Below are 26776 nucleotides of genomic sequence, written 5' to 3' on the forward strand. Positions count from 1 at the left end.
ATATCTACCACATCCTTTAGGAATGGCCAACTAATAATGGATTTTACCTTTTTAGGATCCACTGTTATCCCCTCTTTCGATATCTGATATTCCCAAGATATTGTGTCTTGTCTTGGTAAAATTCACATTTGATAAACTTAGCATATATTTAATGCTCATGTAAGGTCTGCAACACTATTTCAAAATGATGTTTGTGCTATTCTAGTGTCTTTTAATATATTAAAATATCATTTATAAATATTAGTACAAACTTATCCAAGAATTTTCTAAAGACATTATTCATCAAACACATGAAGGTAGCAAGTGAATTAGCAAGTAGGAAAGGTAGTACTGTAAATTCATAATGTCCATACCAGGTTTGAAAATTTGTCTTTGGTATGTCCTCTTCTTTTATCCTTAGTTGCTAATAACCAGATCTGAGATCGATTTAAAAAAACATTTTTACTCCCCTTACTTGGTCAATTAAAGCATCTATTCCAGGAAGGGAATACCTATTTTTAATATTCAAATTGTTTATCTATCAGTAATCAATACACAACCTAAATGTTCTATCTTTTTTATTGAAGAATAGGACTAGTGCACCCCACGGTGACACACTAGATTTGACATACCATTTGCTTAATAACTCTTTTAACTGCATTTTTAATTCCATTAGTTCCAATACACTCATATGTTAGGTTTCCATTAATACTAGTGATGCTCATGGTATTAGCTCTATACAAAAAAATATTTCCTTCTTAGGTGGTAAACTAGGAATATTGTTAAGAAACACATCATGATAGTCTCGGATAAATTCTAATTCATCCAAGGATGTAGTTGAATTATATCTTGATTGGTATTGCATTTGGATGGAAAATGGTTAACATCCTTTTCTTGTAGCCATTTTTAATTGCAGTGTAGATATCTGGAGCAAAAAAATGGACCTGGGTATGGAGCAAAAAAATGGACCTAGGTATGCCTCTTGTAATTTGAATTTATCCATTTTATAATGTACACATAATAGTTTTATTAAGGCAATTAAAAGTTCCACGTGTCCCTTCAACTAGTCCATCCCAACCAGAAAATCATATGAGCCTAATGGAAATATGTTCAAATTTATAATAGTGGTATTTCCATTTAACATAAATGGCCATGCCTTTATCCAGTATGTAAATTTTCTTTTTGTGCCAGTATCGAACTAGAGCAACCATGAATATTTGTATTTTTCATACTTTAGTTTACATTTTTCTACGACATCAGGACTAACATAGCTCAAAATAGCAGCAAGGTTTATTAATACAGAAATAGATTGATTAAAAACAATAACTTCTACCTCCACCATGGTTGGATTGATACGTGGAATATTTCTAGCCACGTCATTGATAGTGTAGGCCTCTCGAATGTTCTGTAGGTTTTGTACATATTTGGTGCTATAGGGACAATTTCTTAAAACATGGGGTTTCCTACAACCCCATCATTTAAGGGCTCCCCATCCCTTCCATTAAATCCTTTATTATTGATTTTTGCATGTTTAGACCTAGTTTGAGTTTGATTTTGTCTTCTTTGGGTTTGATTAATGTTTCTGCTAAATTTATGATTCTGACCACCTTTACAAGATTTCTTAAATGGTTCAGATTTCCCTCTTTTTCCACCCTGATTAATTATGTCATTCGTCGTATTATAATATGATTTCACGTTTTTGTTTCTCTTCTTGGCCCACTAATAGTAGATCAATTCTTTACTAATAGCCTCATGACATTTTTGTAGGATTGTCATACTCGATTCATTCTTTAAAAGAAATTCGAACACAATTCATAAAGCTTTGTATTTTAGCTTTTTCTTCTCTTATGTATGGCACATATAATCAAATATGAGTGAATTTCATTACTAACTCATTCATTGACACCTAAATAACTTTCAAATAATGAAATTATTTAGCTTTATCATCGAAATAATGCTCATTCAAATATTGTTCTTTAAAGAGTCGTTGGAATTATTTCCAATTGACCTCAGTAACCTATAAATTATGAATTGTTCCCGCCATAGGGAGTCTTTTCCTACAACTAGTAGGTAGCTTGTGTCGCCTTTAATTCAGTGGAGTAGTCATACACTTGAAAATACCTATTGATATTGATAAGCCATGCTTCTGCTGCTTCTTTTGATTCCACGTCATAGGTTGGTGGTTTGATCTTTTTGAACTCTCCCTAGAGTTCTATCTTGGGATTATTCCCTAATTTTCAATGAATTTTTTATGAATTGTGCTCTTCCCCTTCCTCATATTTTCTTCCTTGCTTTCAACCATCTCTTTGGAATTCTTTTGTGTAGATGTCTCTCCATTGTTTTCTTCATCCCTTACATTCTCCACAGTCTTGGGATTGGATCTATCAGTCAAATTTTTAATAAGATGCTCTTATTTTGCACTAGCTTTTAGTAGTTTCTCATGTCTTCACTAATATTCACTAACTATGCCTACAAATATCTCATCATATTCAATAGCTCTCGTATGGGTACTTGCACTTTCTGACCCAAATGTACACAAATTTATTCTTCACTTATATGAGTTCATCCTTCTCTTATTTAGTTTTCTTCTTATTCTGTGTAAAAACAAACATTAATTTTATTAACAAAATTATGCTCAGTTCAAAGGCCATAGTGTTGCAACTTGTTTTTCTTTGATACCCTATGTAACATCCCTCCAATTTTTACATGGAAGAATATGTTGATTTACAAGAGGTTATACAATGATTCTTTTTTTTTTTTATGAAACTTACATTATCTTCTATTTACAAAATAATTTTTGGAACATCTATTCTTCATAGATGCATTGAAATGTTGAATTTTCTTCTCAATTTATATTCCCTTTTATCTTATGCACCAACGACACTTTATTCTTTGTCTTTGCTTCATTAAAGTTTGAGTCCAACACCCAAAACTGATCAATCATGGTTTAACTATGCATTTCATTTTTTTCTTCTTGTGAAACTTATGAATATAAAATGATGGTTTATCATTCCCGCACCCATTTCCATAATGTATCACTATAGAATGTGTAACATGAATGTATCACTGATGATATTTGACCCTACGAATTCAACATTGTGTGATCTAATTATATGTATACATGCCTTGATCTTAGTGTTTATGCTTATACCTGCTATTCTCCACCGATATTATTTCAAGGCTTGTGCCACGAATGTTTAAAAATGGCTCTCATGGCAACACATTCCACCATGGTTTTTGTGTAAATCGGGTTTGACATGGTTAATAAACATGGACAGGAGGGCCCACAACACTAGTTGTAAACCTAGCTAGTTGTCTTTTTCAACAATGAGGATTTTCCATAGGTTGATCAATGGTTATTATCGTTTGTGTTTCATTAGAGTAACTACCTACCCTTTTCCTTTTTCACTTCGGTCTCATTTTTCATTTATGGAAAGATAGAGTCATGGAGGGAGTGTAGGGATAAGTGATGGTGTCTAAGGCCACTAGACTATGTTGTATAATCTTATGTTGTCAGTGGAAGACTAAGTGAAATACTTAATCACCTTGGTGCTTGTTGTATAGATAATAAACCACCTAGACAAGGAATTTTGGGTCACTATGGTTCTTGATGAGTAGTTGATAAACCACCCTAGTACTTGTTGTAGGTACAACTAATAAAACACCTTCAAACATGTTGTTAGAGGGCAGATAATAAACCACATAAATAGTGGGCACCATATTCTGAGTGTGTAACCAATCCTTTCATGTGAATTCCTAATGATATTAGAAGTTATCCTTCCAGAGTTTCACTAGAGGGAAGATGTGAATAAATGATTAGTCAATGAGGACTTGAATGGGTTAATATGAACTAAATGGATAGTGAAGTCACAACTACCAAATTGAGTTAAGATGGGTGTTTCCCTTAATTGAAAATTGTGCTTAGATGATATGTTTTGTTTATGAAAATAATATGAATGTCTGAATCATAAGAAAATAAAAATAGGTACTTACTATGTTTTAGGTTATATTGTAATATTACCTAATGAATTCCATATCACATGGAATATTCATATGGTAAGTTTACAAGAGTGATCTCTTGTTTTTAACTACCACATGAACAGGGAAAATTTTAAGACACCCCCCAAATTTATATGCATAATAAATGGGTGAATCCTCCATGTGGCATATAAAAAAATGTATAGACTATTATTTTAATAATATAATATACATATATAATTTTCTAGCAAAACTTTCACTAAATTATAAAATTTTGTTAAATCTTGGCGAATTTTTCACTAGATTATAAAGTACTAGAAATTCTTAGCTAATCTTCTAAAAATTAAAAAACATTGTAAAATATTGGCGATTCCTTAATAATGTATAGAAACATACATAATAATAAGAAAAATATTTAGTTAAACTATAATATACTAATTTTCCATGTTTGGGAAAAGAGAAATCATGGGTAACAATTCTCTAGGTTCTTATTACACACTATTGCAAATCTTTTTGCATGTTTTTATCAAGTTTTGCCACAAACGTCTTATTACATCCCAAGGGGAAACTAGTTGGAGAGGCACCCCCAAAGGTGCGTAATGTTAACTAAATAAATCTAAATCTATATTAAGTATGAGAGGATGAAAATCTAAAATCTAAATATATTTAGTAAAAAAATTATTACTAACTAATTAAATATTTATTACTAACCAAATATGTTTACTAATCTAAATATATTTACTAACCAATTAACATAACTATTAGCATCGACAAGTTTTCATAATGCAAAATTGTGCTTATAAGTCGAGAGTTGGGCTTTTATATATATATATATATATATATATATATATATATATATATATATATATAAAGCAATTGAATGTTTCAAGATTTGAATCATGTGAGGGTATGCAGTAAGAAAAATAAATTAAATAAATTAAGTGTGAGAAGACTTTTATATATATATATATATATCTATATATATATATATATATATCTATATATATATATATATATATATATATATATAGATATATATATATATATATATATATATATATATATATATATATATATATATATATATATATATATATATATATATATATATTGTGTTTATTAAGCATGAGAAAATACAAATCCATAACTAAATATATTTAGTAAAAAATTTATTACTAACCAAATATATTTACTAACCAATTAACCATTTATTACTAACCAAATGGAAAATATATTTACTAATCTAAATATATTTACTAACCAAATCACATAATTGACAAGTTTTCATAATATAAGCTTGTGTTTATTAGTCTAAAGTTGGACTTATGTATATATAATGCAAATGAATGTTTCAATATTTGAATTTAGCTTATGCAGTAAGAAAAATAAATTAAGTATGAGAAGATACAAATCTAAATCTAAATATATTTGGTAAAATATTATTACTAATTAAATATATTTATCAACCAATCATCCATTTTTACTAACCAAATGGCAAATATATTACTATTATTTACTAAACAATTAACATAACTATTAGAATCAACAAGTTTTCATTATATAAAATTGTGTTTATTAGTCAACAGTTGGACTTATGTATATGTATAAAGTAAATGAATGTTTTAAGATTTGAATATTAAATTAAGTATGAGAAGATACAAATCTAAATCTAAATATATTTGGTAAAATATTATTACTAATTAAATATATTTATCAACCAATCATCCTTTTTTACTAACCAAATGGTAAATATATTACTATTATTTACTAACCAATTAACATAACTATTAGCATCAACAAGTTTTCATAATATAAAATTGTGTTTATTAGTCAAGAGTTGGACTTATGTATATATATATAAAGCAAATGAATGTTTCAAGATTTGAATATGAGTGTATGCAGTAAGAAAAATAAATTAAGTATGAGAAGATACAAATATAAATCTAAATATATTTAGTAAAAAAATTATTACTAGCCAAATATATTTACTAACCAATTAACCATTTATTACTAACCAAATATATTTACTAATAATTTAGCATAACTATTATCATCTACAAGTTTTCATAATATAAAGCTATGTTTATTACTTGAGAGTTGGAATTATGTATATATATAAAGAAAATGAATGTTTCAAGGGTTGAATCTGAGACAAGTTTTCATAATATAAAACTATGTTTATTAGTTGAGAGTTGGAAATATGTATATATATATATATATATATATATATATATATATATATATATATATATATATATATATATATATATATATATATATATATATATATATATATATATATATAAAGCAAATGAATGTTTCAAGAGTTGAATATGAGCATATGCAGTAAGAAAAATAAATTAAGCATGAGAAGATAAAAATATAAATATAAATATATTTAGTAAAAACTATTACTAACCAAGTATATTTACTAATCAATTATCCATTATTACTAACCAAATGGAAAATATGTTTAATAATCTAAATATATTTACTAAACAATTAACATAACTATTAGCATCCACAAGTTTTCATAATATAAAATTGTGTTTCAAGAATTGAATCTAAGAATATGCAGTGCGAAAAATAAATTAAACATATACAAATCTAAATCTAAATATATTTAGTAAAAAAAATATTATTTACCAAGAATATTTAACCAATTAACCATTTATTACTAGAACCAAATATATTTACTATCTAAATATATGTATTAAATAATTAACATAAGTATTATGATCACCAAGTTTTTTTTACTAAATCTAAATCTAAATCTAAATAAATTTGGTAAAAAATTTGTTACTAACCTAATATATGTACTAATGTGATGCCCCTCGTGAGGTGTTAATGTTGGTAAATTAGTAAGTTTAGCTGTGAGATAAACTCTGTTTGATGAAATATAAAAACTCTGTTGTTAGTATTGTTAACCATTATGATAATTAATTGTGTTATCATTATTCAATTTGGGTACATGATTAATTGTGGCCAATCACTGTGGAGGTGGTTAAATAAAGAAAAAACCCTAACTACCTTCAGGAGGCAGTTGAGACCCCAGGTGGAAAAAGGGGAAAATGCCAAGTCTGGTTAGGATCAGATGGCAGAAAGAAATTAAAGAAAAGAAAATGCTATGTCTGGTAGGGACCGGATGGCATGTTTGTGAGGAAGAGAATTCCTGTACTCGCTACGTCTGGTTAGGATCAGATAGCGAGATCTGGCATAGCCAGTGAGATTGCAGATGAGAGGATCTGCAGTTGTGCTTGGGGGTGGAAGATCGAGAAGGATCTTCCTACGGACGGGTGGTTGACAAGCATTACGCACAGGGTATGGCTTACTAAGCATACTAACTATGAAATTGCCTTATAGTTCTGTGTTGTGCAAATAAAATAGTGGAAAGCAATATATTTGTTTCTTAGAAAAGAAAATTAAACTCTATGTATCCGGCAGAGACCGAATCTGTATCTTCATTTAAGAGTGCAAGCGTTGAACACATAATGAACTGAAAACTCTGTAATACAGGCGGTAAAATAAATATTAAACAGAAGGGAACTGGTTAACCCTACTCTGTATTCTAATGCGAATAAAACTTAAAGAAATCGAACCATAAGCAGAATAGATAGCTTCCTATACCGAATCATAATAGCATTAAACAATGGAGAGCCCAAACCATTTATCGAAGTAAAGAACAGGCCGAACATTCGTCGGCAGACTATGATACAAGCTCTGGTATGATAATAATTTCCCTGCTATTATATAAGTGAAACAGCTGACTGAAAATATGTACATGCAGAGTATAGATATTTTTACAGACGAAGATATTCCTGTTCTGTGAAATAAAGGAAAAAGAAACAACAACATTATGCATGCACACAGTTATTTGCAAGAGTTCTGGCTCTAAAGGTGTCGCCGCCGCTGGGCGTAAGCGTGTGCTTAGCCGGCAGGGGCACCATTGCCGAATTAAAACCAAGATAGGGCCACCATAGAATAACTATTATACCTGAAAAGAAATCGAATGGAGACTCGTATGTAAATTGAGTTCAAAGTAAAGCTGTGCAGTAGGCGAGATACCCTGAGAACATCTTAATGCAGAGCCAGAGCCATACCCAGATATCATTAACACAAAATAAATTCGTAACCAAACTGTGAAGGAATAGTATTATAAATACTGTAATAACATTTGCTAGGAAGCATTGTCCGTGAGCCGGGCAGAAACCAGAATGATGAACAATACATTAATACAAATTAAGCCGGCGAACAGCGCTTAGGCGGGGTTCCGCCTGAGTTTGGCAATAAGAAAAACAACCAGTTATAAATGACCACACAAAATAGAAATGAGCCATATAGCTTCTCAGCAAAGAAACCCTGGATGCATGGCGGAGGAATCGATTACTAGAGCAAAAACCCTCGGCATCCCTGTTCAGGAGAACCGTGACTCAGACATTTACCCTGTAAAAAAATTTAAGAAAGCAGGTCATACGGTAACCGCCCAGCTCTTACCTGTAGTGGAACAGCTGAGGAAGGAACCAGACTTCCACAATGCCGGTTGGTCGCCGAATCACCTTCCTGAATACATTAACACAATGAGCTTAGAACCTTACTCGGAAATGCTGAGAGCCGAAAACAAACAACTTAGCCGAGACAGTAGTTAAAATCCGGCACGAGGATTGCCTTTGGTAAACGAAAGTGATTATACCTGAGTCTGGAGGAATGGCAGCGGTATTCCGCTGTGCTCTGGGTACTGAGAATGGAACCCCGGGTTTGGCAGAGAACCACAACACTTCGAGCGGCACACAGTCGCTTCAATATGAAACAATAGCCAGCCGGTATGAAATAGCTCTTAAATATTTCAACGCAAACCCTGCCTCGTGGCTTGACTCCAACCCTTGATCTGACTGAACCCTTTTCCATCGTTCGATCTGCAAGGAGGAACCGGGAAAAAAACGAGCGCGAAATGGCAAGTTCGAGGAATTCGTCCTCATGGCACATGGAACTTTTGGCACGCTACAGCACATGGCAGCTCGAAGGATGACCGCTTATCAAGCCAGGTGGACGACACACAGCAAGTGAGCGCCGGAATCGGGCAGAGCATCACCACATCAACGCCTCGGAGATACAACTCAGTACGCTGCTTAGTAAATGCCATAAAGGAAATATTTACGAAGGTGAACAGAACATTGTACCCGGAACATGCCTTGGGTTCGTAACCATAATCACCACATATAAATGTTAACATATATAAACATTACTAAATCACGAGTATGGGAAATAATTAATCCTTGCATGAATGTATTCCAGAACATAACAGTTGCAATATATTAAGTGGAGATTCAGTTTGTAATGCTCATGAAGAGCGAGTCAATATATATATGTCAGGGGTACGAGGAGTCCCCATGCAATTTATATGTATATGCTTATTGTAAGATGGTAAGAAGAAATAAAAAAAAAATTACTTCTGTAATGGAGTGTGACAAATTGGTATCAGAGCCCAGGTTACAACACTGTGACCTCGGGTAAACTTTAATAAAAACAGTAATGCATAAATAGTGTCATGACAACCAAACTAAGAGTATATTGAAATATATAATCACAGCTGTTGAATTAGTTAATCATGTACAGGTAACAGCAGGATGAGAAGAACAAGTAGCACTCCTCATAGGAACTTGGAACAACCAGATAATGTAGCTCATCCTCAGGGGAATCCTGAGCTATGGGTACAACTGGGAGCAGAAGGCCGCAATACTGATTCGGATATATTGAGGACAGTCCAGGAGCTGAAGGACGAAATGGCCCATTTGCGTGAGGACAATGCGAGATTAAACATGGAACAGGAGAGGATTCTGAAAATTTTATCAGATAAACAACATCATCAACAGTCTCATCCTAGACCTGAACAGACACGAGTAACAGATGAACAGAGCTATCATACGGAACAGGAGGAAGCAGAGGAAAGGGCTGAGACGCGAGGAGAGAAGTCTGTTAACGCTTCCGAATATCAAACTCCAAAAAGACCGCGAATGGAGTTACAAGGAGAGTTTCAGAAGATTAAGCCACCTCAGTTCGATGGGGAATCAGAGGAAGCTGCAGAAGCATGGCTAATCAATATGAATAAGTATTTCCAAGTGTACGAGTATGATCACCATCTTAAGGCTCGGCTGGCTATATTCCAGCTGCAGGCCAAGGCCACATTATGGTGGGAAGAGGTCAAGATGGTGTGGGGGGTGAGTGAGCAGGATGTGACCTAGGAGGATGAGCAGAGTATGAGGAAAGCTTATCCCAAACTATTTTTGGCTGAACAGCAACATCGGGACGATGTAGAACTTCAGGAGGGGGAGATGTGATGCCCCTCGTGAGGTGTTAATGTTGGTAAAATAGTAAGTTTAGCTATGAGATAAACTTTGTTTGATGAAACATAAAAACTCTGTTGTTAGTATTGTTAACCATTATGATAATTGATTATGTTATCATTATTCAATTTGGGTACATGATTAATTGTGGCCAATCATTGTGGAGGTGGTTAAATAAAGAAAAAACCCTAACTACCTTGAGGAGGCAGTTGAGACCCCAGGTGGAAAAAGGGGAAAATGCCAAGTCTGGTTAGGATCAGATGGCAGAAAGAAATTAAAGAAAATAAAATGCTATGTCTGGTAGGGACCGGATGGCATGTTTGTGAGGAAGAGAATTCTTGTACTCGCTACGTCTGGTTAGGATCAGATAGCGAGATCTGGCATAGCCAGTGAGATTGCAGACGAGAGGATCTGCAGATGTGCTTGGGGGTGGAAGATCGAGAAGGATCTTCCTACGGACGGGTGGTTGACAAGCATTACGCACAGGTTTGCTATTAAATAGGTATGGCTTACTAAGCATACTAACTGTGAAATTTCCTTATAGTTATGTGTTGTGCAAATAAAATAGTGGAAGGCAATCTATTTGTTTCTCAGCAAAGAAAATTAAACTCTATGTATCCGGCAGAGACTGAAACTGTATCTACATTTATGAGTGCAAGCGTTGAATGCATAATGAACAGAAAACTCTGTAATACAGGCGGTAAAATAAATATCAAACAGAAGGAAACTGGTTAACCCTTCTCTGTATTCTAATGCGAATAAAACTTAAAGAAATCGAACCATAAGCAGAATAGATGGCTTCCTGTACCGAATCATTATAACATTAAACAATGGAGAGCCCAAACCAATTATCGAAGTAAAGAACAGGCCGAACATTCGTCGGCAAACTATGATACAAGCTCTGGTATGATAATAATACCCCTGCTATTATATAAGTAAAATAACTGATTGAAAATATATACATGCGGAGTATAGATATGTTTACAGACGAAGATATTTCTGCACTGTGAAATAAATGAAACAAAAACAACAACATTATTGCATGCACACAGTAATTGCAAGAGTTCTGGCTCTAAAGGTGTCGCCGCCGCTGGGCGTAAGCGTGTGCTTAGCCGGCAGGGGCACCATTGCCAAATAAAAACCAAGATAGGGCCACCATAGAACAACTATTATACCTGAAAAGAAATCGAATGGAGACTCATATGTAAACTGAGTTCTAAGTAAAACTGTGCAGTAGGTGAGATACCCTGAGAACATCTTAATGCAGGGCCAGCGCCATACCCAGATATCATTAACACAAAATAAATTCGTAACTAAACTGTGAAGGAATAGTATTATAAATACTGTAATATCATTACTAGGAAGCATTGTCCGTGAGCCGGGCAAAAACCAGAATGATGAACAATACATTAATACAAATTAAGCCGGCGAACAGCGCTTAGGCGGGGTTCCGCCTGAGTTTGGCAATAAGAAAAACAACCAGTTATAAATGACCACACAAAATAGAAATGAGCCATATAGCTTCTCAGCAAAGAAACCCTGGATGCATGGCGGAGGAATCAATTACTAGAGCAAAAACCCTCGGCATCCCTGTTCAGGAGAACCGTGACTCAGACATTTACCCTGTAAAAAAAAATTAAGAAAGTAGGTCATACGGTAACCGCCCAGCTCTTACCTGTAGTGGAACAGCTGAGGAAGGAACCAGACTTCCACAATGTCGGTTGTCGCTGAATCACCTTCCTGAATACATTAACACAATGAGCTTAGAACCATACTCGGAAATGCTGAGAGCCGAAAACAAACAACTTATCCGAGGCAGTAGTTAAAATCCGGTACGAGGATTGCCTTTGGTAAACGAAAGTGATTATACCTGAGTCTGGAGGAATGGCAGCGGTATTCCGCTATGCTCTGGGTACTGAGAATGGAACCCCGGGTTTGTTAGAGAACCACAACACTTCGAGCGGCACACAGTCGCTTCAATATGAAACAACAGCCAGCCGGTATGAAATAGCTCTTAAATATTTCAACGCAAACCCTGCCTCGTGGCTTGACTCCAACCCTTGATCTGACTGAACCCTTTTCCATCGTTCGATCGGCAAGGAGGAACCGGGAAAAATACGAGCGCGAAATGGCAAGTTCGAGGAATTCGTCCTCATGGCACATGGAACTCTTGACACGCTACAGCACATGACAGCTCGAAGGATGACCACTTATCAAGCCAAGTGGACGACACACAGCAAGTGAGCACCGGAATCAAGCAGAGCAACACCACATCAACGACTCAGAGATACAACTCAGTACGCTGCTTAGTAAATGCCATAAAGGAAATATTTACGAGGGGTAACAGAACATTGTACCCGGAACATGCCTTGGGTTCGTAACCATAATCACCACATATAAATGTTAACATATATAAACATTACTGAATCACGAGTATGGGAAATAATTAATCCTTGCATGAATGTATTCCAGAACATAACAGTTGCAATATATTAAGTGGAGATTCAGTTTGTAATGCTCATGAAGAGGGAGTCAATATATATATGTCAAGGGTACGAGGAGTCCCCATGCAATTTATATGTATATGCTTATTGTAAGACGGTAAGAAGAAATAAAAAAAAAATTACTTCTGTAATGGAGTGTGACAAATTGGTATCAGAGCCCAGGTTACAACACTGTGACCTCGGGTAAACTTTAATAAAAACAGTAATGCATAAATAGTGTCATGACAACCAAACTAAGAGTATACTGAAATATATAATCACAGTTGTTGAATTAGTTAATCTTGTACAGGTAACAGTAGGATGAGAAGAACAAGTAGCGCTCCTCATAGGAACTTGGAACAACCAGATAATGTAGCTCATCCTCAGGGGAATCCTGAGCTATGGGTACAACTGGGAGCAGAAGGCCGCAATACTAATTCGGCTATATTGAGGACAGTCTAGGAGCTGAAGGACGAAATGGCATGTTTGCGTGAGGACAATGCGAGATTAAACATGGAACAGGAGAGGATTCTGAAAAGTTTATCAGATAAACAACATCATCAACAGTCTCATCCTAGACCTGAACAGACACGAGTAACAGATGAACAGAGCTATCATACAGAACAGGAGGAAGCAGAGGAAAGGGCTGAGACGTGAGGAGAGAAGTCTGTTAACGCTTCCGAATATCAAACTCCAAAAAGACCGCGAATGGAGTTACAAGGAGAGTTTTGGAAGATTAAGCCACCTCAGTTCGATGGGGAATCAGAGGAAGCTGTAGAAGCATGGCTAATCAATATGAATAAGTATTTCCAAGTGTACGAGTATGATCACCATCTTAAGGCTCGACTGGCTATATTCCCGCTGCAGGCCAAGGCCACATTATGGTGGGAAGAGGTCAAGATGGTGTGGGGGGTGAGTGAGCAGGATGTGACCTGAGACGATGAGTAGAGTATGAGGAAAGCTTATCCCAAACTGTTTTTGGATGAACAGCAACATCGGGACGATGTAGAACTTCAGGAGGGGGAGATGTGATGCCCCTCGTTAGGTGTTAATGTTGGTAAATTAGTAAGTTTAGCTGTGAGATAAACTATGTTTGATGAAATATAAAAACTTTGTTGTTAGTATTGTTAACCATTATGATAATTGATTGTGTTATCATTATTCAATTTGGGTACATGATTAATTGTGGCCAATCACTGTGGAGGTGGTTAAATAAAGAAAAAACCCTAACTAACTTGAGGAGGCAGTTGAGACCCCAGGTGGAAAAAGGGGAAAATGCCAAGTCTGGTTAGGATCAGATGGCAGAAAGAAATTAAAGAAAATAAAATGCTATGTCTGGTAGGGACCGGATGGCATGTTTGTGAGGAAGAGAATTCCTGTACTCGCTACGTCTGGTTAGGATCAGATAGCGAGATCTGGCATAGCCAGTGAGATTGCAGACGAGAGGATCTGCAGATGTGCTTGGGGGTGGAAGATCGAGAAGGATCTTCCTACGGACGGGTGGTTGACAAGCATTACGCACAGGTTTGCTGTTAAACAGGTATGGCTTACTAAGCATACTAACTGTGAAATTGCCTTATGGTTCTGTGGTGTGCAAATAAAATAGTGGAAAGCAATCTATTTGTTTCTTAGCAAAGAAAATTAATCTCTATGTATCCGGCAGAGACCGAATCTGTATCTACATTTAAGAGTGCAAGCGTTGAACGCATAATGAACTGAAAACTCTGTAATACAGGCGGTAAAATAAATATCAAATAAAAGGAAACTGGTTAACCCTTCTCTGTATTCTAATGTGAATAAAACTTAAAGAAATCAAACCATAAGCAGAATAGATGGCTTCCTGTACCGAATCATTATAACATTAAACAATGGAGAGCCCAAACCAATTATCGAAGTAAAGAACAGGCCGAACATTCGTCGGCAAACTATGATACAAGCTCTGGTATGATAAAAATACCCCTACTATTATACAAGTAAAACAGCTGATTGAAAATATATACATGCGGAGTATAGATATGTTTACAGACGAAGATATTTCTGTACTGTGAAATAAATGAAACAAAAACAACAACATTATTGCATGCACACAGTAATTACAAGAGTTCTGGCTCTAAAGGGTCGCCGCCGCTGGGCGTAAGCGTGTGCTTAGTCGGCAGGGGTACCATTGCCAAATAAAAACCAAGATAGGGCCACCATAGAACAACTATTATACCTGAAAAGAAATCGAATGGAGACTCATATGTAAACTGAGTTCTAAGTAAAACTGTGCAGTAGGCGAGATACCCTGAGAACATCTTAATGCAAGGCCAGAGCCATACCCAGATATCATTAACACAAAATAAATTCGTAACCAAACTGTGAAGGAATAGTATTATAAATACTCTAATATATTGCTAGGAAGCATTGTCCGTGAGCCGGGCAAAATCTAGAATGATGAACAATACATTAATACAAATTAAGCCGGCGAACAGCGCTTAGGTGGGGTTCCGCCTGAGTTTGGCAATAAGAAAAACAACCAGTTATAAATGACCACACAAAATAGAAATGAGCCATATAGCTTCTCAGCAAAGAAACCCTGGATGCATGGCAGAGGAATCGATTACTAGAGCAAAAACCCTCGGCATCCCTGTTCAGGAGAACCGTGACTCAGACATTTACCCTGTAAAAAAAAATAAGAAAGCAGGTCATACGGTAACCGCCCAGCTCTTACCTGCAGTGGAACAGCTGAGGAAGGAACCAGACTTCCACAATGCCAGTTGTCGCCGAATCACCTTCCTTAACACATTAACACAATGAGCTTAGAACCATACTCGGAAATGCTGAGAGCCGAAAACAAACAACTTAGCCGAGACAGTAGTTAAAATCCGGTACGAGGATTGCCTTTGGTAAACAAAAGTGATTATACCTGAGTCTGGACGAATGGCAGCGGTATTCCACTGTGCTCTAGGTACTGAGAATGGAACCCCGGGTTTGGCAGAGAACCACAACACTTCGAGCGGCACACAATCGCTTCAATATGAAACAACATCCAGCCGGTATGAAATAGCTCTTAAATATTTCAACGCAAACCCTCCCTCGTGGCTTGACTCCAACCCTTGATCTGATTGAACCCTTTTCCATCGTTCGATCTGCAAGGAGGAACCAGGAAAAAAATCCGAGCGCGAAATGGCAAGTTCGAGGAATTCGTCCTCATGGCACATGGAACTCTTGACACGCTACAGCACATGACAGCTCGAAGGATGACCGCTTATCAAGCCAAGTGGACGACACACAGCAATTGAGCCCCGGAATCAGGCAGAGCAACACCACATCAACGACTCGGAGATACAACTCAGTACGCTGCTTAGTAAATGCCATAAAGGAAATATTTACGAGGGTGAACAGAACATTATACCCGGAACATGCCTTGGGTTCATAACCATAATCACCACATATAAATGTTAACATATATAAACATTACTGAATCACGAGTATGGGAAATAATTAATCCTTGCATGAATGTATTGCAGAACATAACAGTTGCAATATATTAAGTGGAGATTCAGTTTGTAATGCTCATGAAGAGCGAGTCAATATATATATGTCAGGGGTACGAGGAGTCCCCATGCAATTTATATGTATATGCTTATTGTAAGATGGTAAGAAGAAATAAAAAAAAAATTACTTCTCTAATGGAGTGTGACAACTAACCAATTAACTATTTAATACTAACTAAATATATTCACTAATCTAAATATATTTACTAACGAATTAACATAACTATTAACATCGACAAATTTTCATAATATAAAATTATGTTTAATAGTCAAAAGTTGAACTTATGTATATATAGAGAGAAAATGGATATTTCAAGGTTTGAATATGAGCATATGTAGTACGAAAAATAAATTAAGCAATAGAAGATACAAGTATAAATCTAAATAATTTTAGTAAAAAAAATTATTACTAATCAATAACCATTTATTACTAACAAAATATATTTACTATTCTAAATATATTTACTAACCAATTAACATAACTATTAGTGTCGACAAGTTTTCATAATATAAATGTAACACCCTCTGTGAAAAGTAATTATTTGGTTTACTTTTACTGCAAAGACTTGGTAAATCATGGGCTATGTAGAAAGCCTAATGGAAAACTTTAATTTTTTAAGTTTATTTTAGTTTTATGTAAAAATGGTTATGGAAAGTCTTGGAAATCATTAGAAAAAAGACACTAGATGAAAACTTTTCACTCACTAGATAGTTAGAACACATTTATTCCTCTCCCTCGAGATAAATAATCTCAGTTGGGACAAGGGATCCATTGGGGGGGAGGAGAGAAACATGAGGTAACCTTGAAGACTTGGTACCTAGTTGGAGGAGGTCCAAGTGAGGAGAATGAAGTTGTAAGTTTGTGAACCTGTAATAGGATGTTGTTTAAGGAAGGTAGGACAATGCTAGTTAGTGTATTCTTGAGCTAGTGGAATCCCTAAAACAGACTTGGGAGTCTGTGAGTTATTTACCTAGACTTGTACAGTCTTGATGCTTGAATAAGACATTGTTAGGTCCCTGTCAAGAAAATATTCTGGGAGTGACAAAATAGCTGGAGGGGAGAATTGGATGTGATTTCGATTCTCATTGGTTAGGAGGAGTGGTATTTCTTCCCTATGGATTCCCTGGTAGTCTAACCTAATAGATAAGTGTTTTTCCCCGGTAGTCTAACCTAATAGATAAGTGTTTTGTGTTTGTTAAGTTATTCTTCATAACAAAAAATGTTTTTTTAAATGTGGTTTTAAATGGAAAGAGTGCATGGAATTTCGTCAAAATATTTGTGTATTAATGTGTCTATGCAATGGATTGATGAATCCTTGTAACCTAGTGGATTATGAAACTCTGTGAAGGTTAATGTGATCTTTTAGGATACATAATGGTAAAAAATTTGATATGGAAGGGTTGGGACGTGTAAGGTAGAATTCTAAATTGATATAGTAAGAGTTTGTTATCTCTTTTGAAAAATTGAAATCATAAGTAGTATACACACAACCACTATAATAAAAAGTTAGTTCTCACTTATTAGACAAGAGTTTAACTGGAGAAAAATTCTTATTTTGTAATTAATTATAGGTAAGAATTATAGGTGGGTGAATGGAAGGTCCTGGAACTAAGAATTACAGGCGAATGAATTACAGGTCTTTGAACTAAGCATTACATGTGGGTGAATGGAAGGTCTCAAATGAAGATCAGGTTTGCCTACCCCCTATAAGTTTGAGTAATAACTTTGATAAAATGAGTAATAAATTAACATGAGATTCTGTAAAGAATATACATAATAGATAGAGAGACACATATAAGAATTGTTCACAAGTAATTATTTGTAATTCTTTGGTTGGACCAATTAGTTTATGTGCCCAACCTAGTTAACACCAACAACCAAGAAATAATTCTAGCTCCCTCTTATCATTTGTAAAGGGGGAAACAAGAATTTTATAGGCCCCTTATTACTATCCACAAAAGCTTAATACACCTTCAAAGACATAGGGTACTGAGCAGTTAAATACAACACACAAATGATATATAAAATATTGAAATCCCAAGGAATTTTCAACTAAAAATGGCCAGAGATACATTGAGTATGGAAAAGAATTACAACACAGATGGTGACAGCACAGAAAATTATATATAATAAGTTAATAGACAGATTTTGGTAAATTTATACATATACTGTAATTTGAATGGGATCATTACGAATTAGTGCAAAAAGAATTATAAAGCTAATAAGGAGTAAACATGGTCGACCAAAAATGGTGCAAACAAAATAATCAATAAATTGATATTCTAATGTTATCTTATTGTGAAGGGTTCTACCAGTGATAAAAATACCCTGCCATAATATATACACATAATAATTGCTGGTCAAAACTATATCATGTGAAACAAATCTTATCATAATTATCAGCGCCAAAATGGTAACTTATTTAATATAGAGGTCATAGCTATTAATTTGAATAGTTGAATTATAGCTATGTATTGTGAGGTAGCTTAGTTAAAAAAAAAAAAAAAAAATAGTGGATATTACAAGTGGTATTAGAGCTGAAGGGTTCAACACCATGGCCTGACTAAGGGCAAGAGAAGTGAAAATTCTTGTCAAGAGTGCATTGAATTAATTCCATTACATGAGTTAAATTATCAAAGTATTAATCTACTTATTGTTGAGGCCAACCTTATCTACAAACACTGAATTATTGAGTTCCTAGGGGAACCAAAGAATTGTTTGAAAGATTTATCTCAAAATAAATGATAATTAAGCAAATCATATTTCGTTAAATTTCACCCATTTGGAAAAATGGGGAAGCATATGCACCAAAAAAATAGAGGATGAACCTCAGATAACTAAGTAAAGTGACATTTCCTACACTATGTATGTGCTTGAGAAGGAAGATGGGTGTTGTATGTGATATCGTTCTAAGAATTTTGGGGATTACCTGTTGGTGGTTTTGATATTCTTATTATTAATTTACATAATTATTACTTCGATACAAAGTTTATAAGGGTGATATTCATAAGAACAATACTTTCAAGAAATTTGGTCAAGTGATAGGTGTAAAAGGGTTAAAAGTGCATGTAAAAAGGGTTAAAATTACTACTGACAGCAAAGTAAGTAACACTGACTGTAATACCATATATATTGCACCTATCCTGGATGTTGACTAAGAACGTTCTGAAGGAATGAATGAAGAGAATCATTAATGATAGTATAAAAAAATTAATCCTATCTGTGAATGGGAAGCAATTTGTAAAGGGATGGAAGCCATGGAAACATTGTAAAAACACTCAACCTAGTGAATGTATTGTATGTTCTCAGAAAAAAGGAGAGAGAAAATCAAGAACCTTGTAATACATATATAGAAAAATCTATGGCATACCGATATACCTAAAGTAGTTAGTTGAGCATACGTAAGGATAACTCTCGTCGAAGTTGAATGCGGGGTATAGGATGTTTATGATTACAAATATATGTACAAATATAAGTATGGTTGGAATCCTTTCGCCAAACTAAGTATTAGCAACTCATATGGCAGATATTGGCAGTGGTGACGGTAAAAATACAAAAACCTATATGTCAATGGAATAAATCAGGTGTAAACAAGTCTGATGCAGCAATAATTGGCGGGTACAGATTCCATGACTGATGAAAAAACCTAATTAATAAATAAATAATAATAATAAATAAATGAAAGATTAAAAAAACAAAATAATAATAATTAATTAATTAATTATATTCCTCATTGAAAAGTCTTTTTATGAATAGAGCAGAGCCATGGAAAGATAAGTTACAACAGTAGAATAAGTGGCACAAAAAATAACATGAAATATTGAAAAACTCAAGTAATTAAGAATTGCAATAGAATCATTGGATAAAATACCTGTTTAAAAATAAATAAAATGGAAATAAGTTGTGATACTTTGTCATAATAAATTATGAGGGAAGGAGACTGGATTAGGAAATGTTGAAGTGAGTGGCATATATGAGACTTTAAAAGTAAATAGTAACATGATAACTGTATCTGGGTTATTTCCGGAACCAAATAATTATGGAAGCACTTTGTAATAGTGTTATCCATATCCATAAATTTATGATATTTATATCAAATTTAGCAACTATAAAGTGAGTGAAATTACAGCCAATTTCAATAATATGAAAATGTACTAGAGAAGGAGTACAATGGCCCCTAAAATAAAGAAAAGGAACCCGAATAATTTTTGGAATTCATGTACCCTATGTATGCAGAGGACTCAAGAACCCTATGATACCAAATCCTTGAATGATTCACTAAATGGTTCATTTTATAACTACCTCGCGGCTAAGTATGATTGAAAACAAGATGACAATAGAATTTTAATTAATTGAAATGACTAATAATTGTAACTATAATATCTAAGATTTGAGATAAGTTGATACAATAATGTGGACAAGAGTAAATGCATGTTAATTTCATGAGCAATTTAGTGGAACTATAAGAAACTATATATACATATAATAAGACCAAATGATATAGTTGTAAATTACAATGGAAACTCTTAACCAAGACCTCATTGGTTTGATGCCTTTTCTTTAAAATTTTGGCCAATATCATAAGTTGAAAAGAACAACATAAGAGTATGTGTATATGTGTAAGGTGCACAAGATAACAAACATGTATATTAAACATTTATAATATTATGTTGTATTAACATGCTTTGAAGAATGGATAGTGGGTTCATGTAAAATTATGATTGCAAATGAACAGCTAGCCAAGTAAATATAACTAAGTAATATGGCATCTAATTTTAACATAATTTGAAGTTGAGAAAAGAGTGATGGTAGCAAATTAGTAGAAGTGTTACCTATGCCTATTGACATGGAAAGGATAGCATGCCACCGTTCAATATTACCCTGAATAAGTACCTCAAAGATGACTTTTATAGATACAAATGGTGTTTGGACAAATGATTGACTATGATGAGTTTTTTCTTATAAATTACCACGTCAAGATAACCACACTAAGATAATGTGTTAAGAAGATTGTCAAGAACAAAAGGTGAAAGAAAAAGGGAAAATAATTTCCCATACACCTTAATCAATAAATTAGAAAGCACACAAACCCCAAGAGGAAAGTTAAATGGAATTCATGAGTGAGGTTGGTTAAAGAAATATTGATGTGACATTTGGTGACATGGATTTCTTGTCATCTTTCTTTAATTTTAAGTATTCCATATTATTCCAAGTTGCCTTCTAAATTCATTATAGTGACTCCCGTAATAATATATTGTGCTCTTGAGCCTCAATGGTATAGAGAAAGAACAAAAGGACAGCAATGGAATAAAAAAAACACTAAATGAATTATAAAATTATAATTAAGACTTCTACATGAAAATACCAATGGGTAAGTAATGTGGATGGGACCAAGTCTACCTAAACAAAGACTGGAGGTAATACTTGCCGTGAAAATGGTAAGCTGAAGCGATTGTCCTAAACCTTGGTAACGTTGGATTGTGGCATATTTGATATTCTAGAATTATGATGGTTTCTAAACAACATATCTTTAGTTGCAAGCAATCATGGGGATAGGGTAAGGGAATTTCCCTTGAACTTAAAAAATATGATGATAATAAATATGACGAATGTGAAATGAATAATTATTCCCATATTGAGTTAAAATTACTATTTCTTTTTAACCATCCACAAGATCCTATAAGCTAAATGATGCAAGAGCATTTGTACTTAGCCATCAATGTGAAGGTTTGTTCACATGTTGTGGCTAAAAGAGTTAAATTTCACTGACCTGAGTGGTCAAAAGTTAGTTTTAATCACGAGGTTTGGATCTCTTGAAAATGATCTGTAATTCATTATTGTAATAGTTAGGAAATTGTCTTATTTTAGATTGAAGGATAAGTTGTTAGCGTAGGTGTGTAATGGAGCTTGAAGATAGAGATTTGATTGTTATATTGTTTAAAATAGAGATTGAGTTGTTCGTATAGTTAGAGTAGGATTCAACCCATAAAAACAAGAAAATGTAATGTAGAAGGATTAGCTGAGATGATTAAGGATTGAGCGAGAAGCGAGAGTGGTGTGATAGAGAGGGTTTTTGAGATTGAAATAGAGGTCTGTTAATTTGTTGTAATCGAGCCAAGGGGCCAAGACTCTATAACTATTATTATTTTGAATGAATGTGTTTTAGTGTGCATTTGTGTGTGATCCTGGTGGAAACTCTCGTTTTATTCTGTGTATCTGCGTTCTAAAGTGCATCCGGGTAATTCTTCTGTTTTTCGTGTTTTAATAGTTAATCTCAGTGTTTATGGTTAATCGCAGTCACTAATGTTAATAGCGGGGGTAGAAGATCATAGAAGGGTTTGATTGGGTTGAAGTCCCATATGCAATCGTGACCATTGATCGAAAGTTCAACTGCTGACATCATAGTCAACAGTGGGATTAAGCCTGTGTTTAGACCATGTGTTGGATGGAAAGTTGCTAGCCATAGGATCCGAATGAACGTTGTTATCTAAGGAATATCGGGGTTTGAAGTAATCAAGATTTAAGTCTAAAACCCAGACCTGAACTTTTATAAACCAAGGCTTATAAATCATATTGGCTCCGTGAGGCGGGTAAACGTCACGCATGTCCCCCGATGCGATATCACTAGCGACCATTAGATCCAGAGAGGAGATAAACAACATAGAGGAAAGTGTTGTTCAATCACACTTGTTGTTCAATTCTGGAAGTGTTGTTCAATCGCCAGACTACTGTTCAAATACGGATTGATGTTCAATCTCACTGTTGTTAAAATACAAACTGTTGTTCAATCCGACTGCTGTTCAAATACGGATTGTTGTTCAATTCGATTGTTGTTCAATTGTGATGATGTTCAATTACTGGCTGTTGTTTAATTGTTGTTCAATTTGCGATCTGTGTCATTTTTGGTATCAGAGATTGAGTTGACTGCAATAACCATGTTGCCAAGGAAAGGAGTTGGCATAGGTTGAGGAAGACCTGAAGCAAATGCAGTTTTGTTGGAGGAGATCCGGATTCTATGTACAAGGATGGACACAATGGAGACTGCACAAAGGAGAGCACCCGATGAAGGGGTTGAAAGTGTTGCAAAAGCATCTTCTGAGGAAGAATAAGAGGAGGAAAATGAAACTACTAAAGTTATCAAGTTGTTGGCTAAAGTAGGTGGAAAACCAAAGGTGGAAATTCCTGTGTATGAAGGGAGTCTCAATGCCGAAGAGTTGATGGATTGGATTAGTGCACTGGACAAATATTTTAACTATGAAGAGGTTGATGACAAAAAGAAGGTGAAGTTTGCAGTTACCAGATTGAAGGGTCATGCAACTATTTGGTGGGATGAGCTACAAACGTCCAGAACGAGAAAAAGAAAGTCCAACATCAAGCAATGGGATAAAATGGTGAGTAAAATGAAAGCTAAATTTATGCCAAAATATTATCAGTTAAATCTTTTCAAATAGTTACAGAATTTAAGGCAAAAAGGAATGTCTGTTAAAGAATACACATAAGAGTTTTATAGATTGAGTATTAGAGTAGGACATGCAGAGGATGATTTGGAGAAGGTATCCAGATATATCAATGGCTTAAGATACGACATATAGGACAAGATCATCTTGCTGAGTCTGAAGATTATTGAAGATGCCTATCAAGCAGGTTTGAAGGCAGAAGAGAAGATATTGAGAAAACAAAGTCAGAGGAATAGAGGGAGAAGTTCAGAAAGAGGTAGAGGAACTACCAAACCAAGGTTTCAGCAACATTAGCAAGAAGGAGGAAGTTCAAGTAGCAGACCACCACAGAGGGGAGATTTTAATAGAGGAAGATTTGGGCCCAGAGGAAGAGGCCAAGGAAGAGATGTTCAATGTCACACATGTGGAGAATGGGGACATGTGTTGTGGGACTGTCCTCATAATAAACCAGCAAGTTAAAGGAATGTGAATGTGGCTGAGGCAAAGCCAAAAAACACCTCAGAATTATGGGAAAGGAAGAATCCCTTGAAGTAGGAGAATCCTTGTTGATGAAAAGGACATTGCTTAAGGCAGAGAAAGAGATTGAAGAACCAGCACAAAGAAAGAGTATATTCAGAATAACGTGCAAATCCAAAGGTAAATGTTGAAATGTGATAACTGACGGTAGAAGTACTGATAACCTTGTTTCTACAGAGATGGTGGACAAGTTGGGATTGGTGAAGACAATACACCCTACTCCTTACAGAGTGTCATGGTTGCAGAAAGGACATCAGATTATTGTGAAAGAACAATGCAAGGTAGAGATACAGATTGGTACGTATAAGGATGTGATATTGTGTGATGTAATGCCAATGGATGTATGCCATGTATTGTTGGGAATACCATGGCGGTTTGATTAGAAAGCTATTCATGATGGAAGGAAAAATACTTATACTCTGGAGAAGAATGGAAATAAACATACATTGCTATCGTTGAAGGATGACACTGACAAAGGAGCACCTAGAAACAGTGTTATGTTGATGAGTGGAAAAGAGCTGCTGCAAGAGGTAGGAAAAGGTGAAGAAATGCATTTTGTTGTCATAGGGAGACCTAAGGTAATTTTAACCTCCACAAACTTAGATGATTTTCCTGAAGAAATCAAAACTCTGTTAAATGATTTCACTGATATTATTGTGGATGATTTTCCGAATGCATTGCCACTAATCAGGAGTATTAGTCATCATATTGATCTAATACCAGGAGTAAGTTTTCCAAACAATACGTTGTACAGATTAAATCCTCAAGAGAATGTAGAAGTTGGAAGACAAATGCAAGAACTGATGGATAAGGGACTAATCAGAAAGAGTCTTAGTCCATGTGCTGTGCCAACAGTACTCAGTCCAAAGAAAGGAGGTGAATGGCGTATGTGCACAAATTCCAGAGCCATAAACAAGATCACTATCAGGCATAGATTTTTTTTGCAACGCATGGATTATTTGATGGATTATTTGAGTGGGTCAAAGTATTTTACTAAAATAGATCTGAAGAGTAGATATCATCAAATAATAATTAGAGAAGGAGATGAATGGAAGACTGGATTTAAAACAAACAATGGGTTGTATGAGTGGTTAGTGATGCCTTTTGGACTCACTAATGCACCTAGCACGTTCATGAGATTGATGAATGAAGTCTTGAAGGAATATGTAGGCAAGTTTGTTATTGTTTATCTTGATGATATTCTAGTTTTTAGCAGAAGTAAAGAAGAACCTTTGTAGCATCTTAAATTGGTTTTAAGAACTCTGCAGGAAGAGAAGCTACTGATAAATATGAAGAAATGTAGTTTCATGAAAGAATTATTAATTTACTTGGGATTTGTATTTTCTAAAGAGGGGTTGGAAATGGATCCAGAGAAAGTCCAAGCAATTTGGAACTTTCCTATTCCAAGGAATATATTTGAGGTAAGAAGTTTTCATGGTCTTGTAAGTTTTTATAGGAAATTTATCAGAGGTTTTAATTAGATTTGTGAACCAATTATTGAAACAATCAAGGAGACTAATCAGCCGTTCAAGTGGACAGAAGCAGCAGACAAGAATTTTAAGTTGCTGAAGAGGAGAATCACAGAGAAACTAGTTTTAGCTTTACCTGATTTTGGAAAAGTATTTCAAGTTGAAGCAAATGCTAGTGGAGTTGTGATTGGAGTAGTTTTTAGTCAAGAACAAAGGCTAATAGTGTACTTCAGTGAGAAATTAAATGAAGTGAAAAAGAAGTATTCTTCTTATGATAAAGAATTTTATGCTATTGTACAAGCCTTAAAAAAATGGAGACATTATTTGCTACCTAAGGAGTTTATATTGTATTCTGGCAATCATGCATTGCAGTTCATACACAACCAGTGGAAATTGAACTAGAAACATGCCAAGTGGGTAGAGTTTTAGGAGAGCTTTACTTTTGTGATAAAGCACACAAGTGGTAAGTCGAACAAGGTCATTGATGCTTTAAGCAGGGTAAATTTCATTATGCAAGAATTAAAAGTTGGTGTTGTAAGATTTGAAGAAATGATTGAAATGTACAAGGATGATGCAGATTTCAAGGATATTTACACAACAGTTAAAAATCCAATAGTTCATAATAGAAGTCAGTGGTTAGATTATCTTATCCAAGGAGGTTTATTGTTTAAGGGTAACAAGTTGTGTATTCCCAAATTTTCTATGAGGGAAAACATAATAAAGGAGAAACATAGTGGAGGATTATCTAGTCACTTTGGACAAGACAAAACCTTTGCTCAGGTAAATGCTTTTTATTATTGGCCAAATATGCATACTAATGTTAAGAGATTTGTTGAGAAGTGCGGGATATGTCATCATGCTAAAGGGAGAAGCCAGAATACAGGATTGTACCAGCCATTGCCAATACTAGACTAACCATGGGATACAGTTAGCATGGATTTTGTTTTGAAGTTACCTAAAACTCAAAGGGGGAATGATTTTGTTTATGTTGTGGTAGATAGATTTTCCAAGATGGC

This window comes from Pinus tabuliformis, chromosome 7 (assembly GCF_031772625.1).
Source record: "Pinus tabuliformis cultivar Carrire ecotype Pingquan chromosome 7, CPIR1, whole genome shotgun sequence".
Taxonomy (NCBI): Eukaryota; Viridiplantae; Streptophyta; class Pinopsida; order Pinales; family Pinaceae; genus Pinus; species Pinus tabuliformis.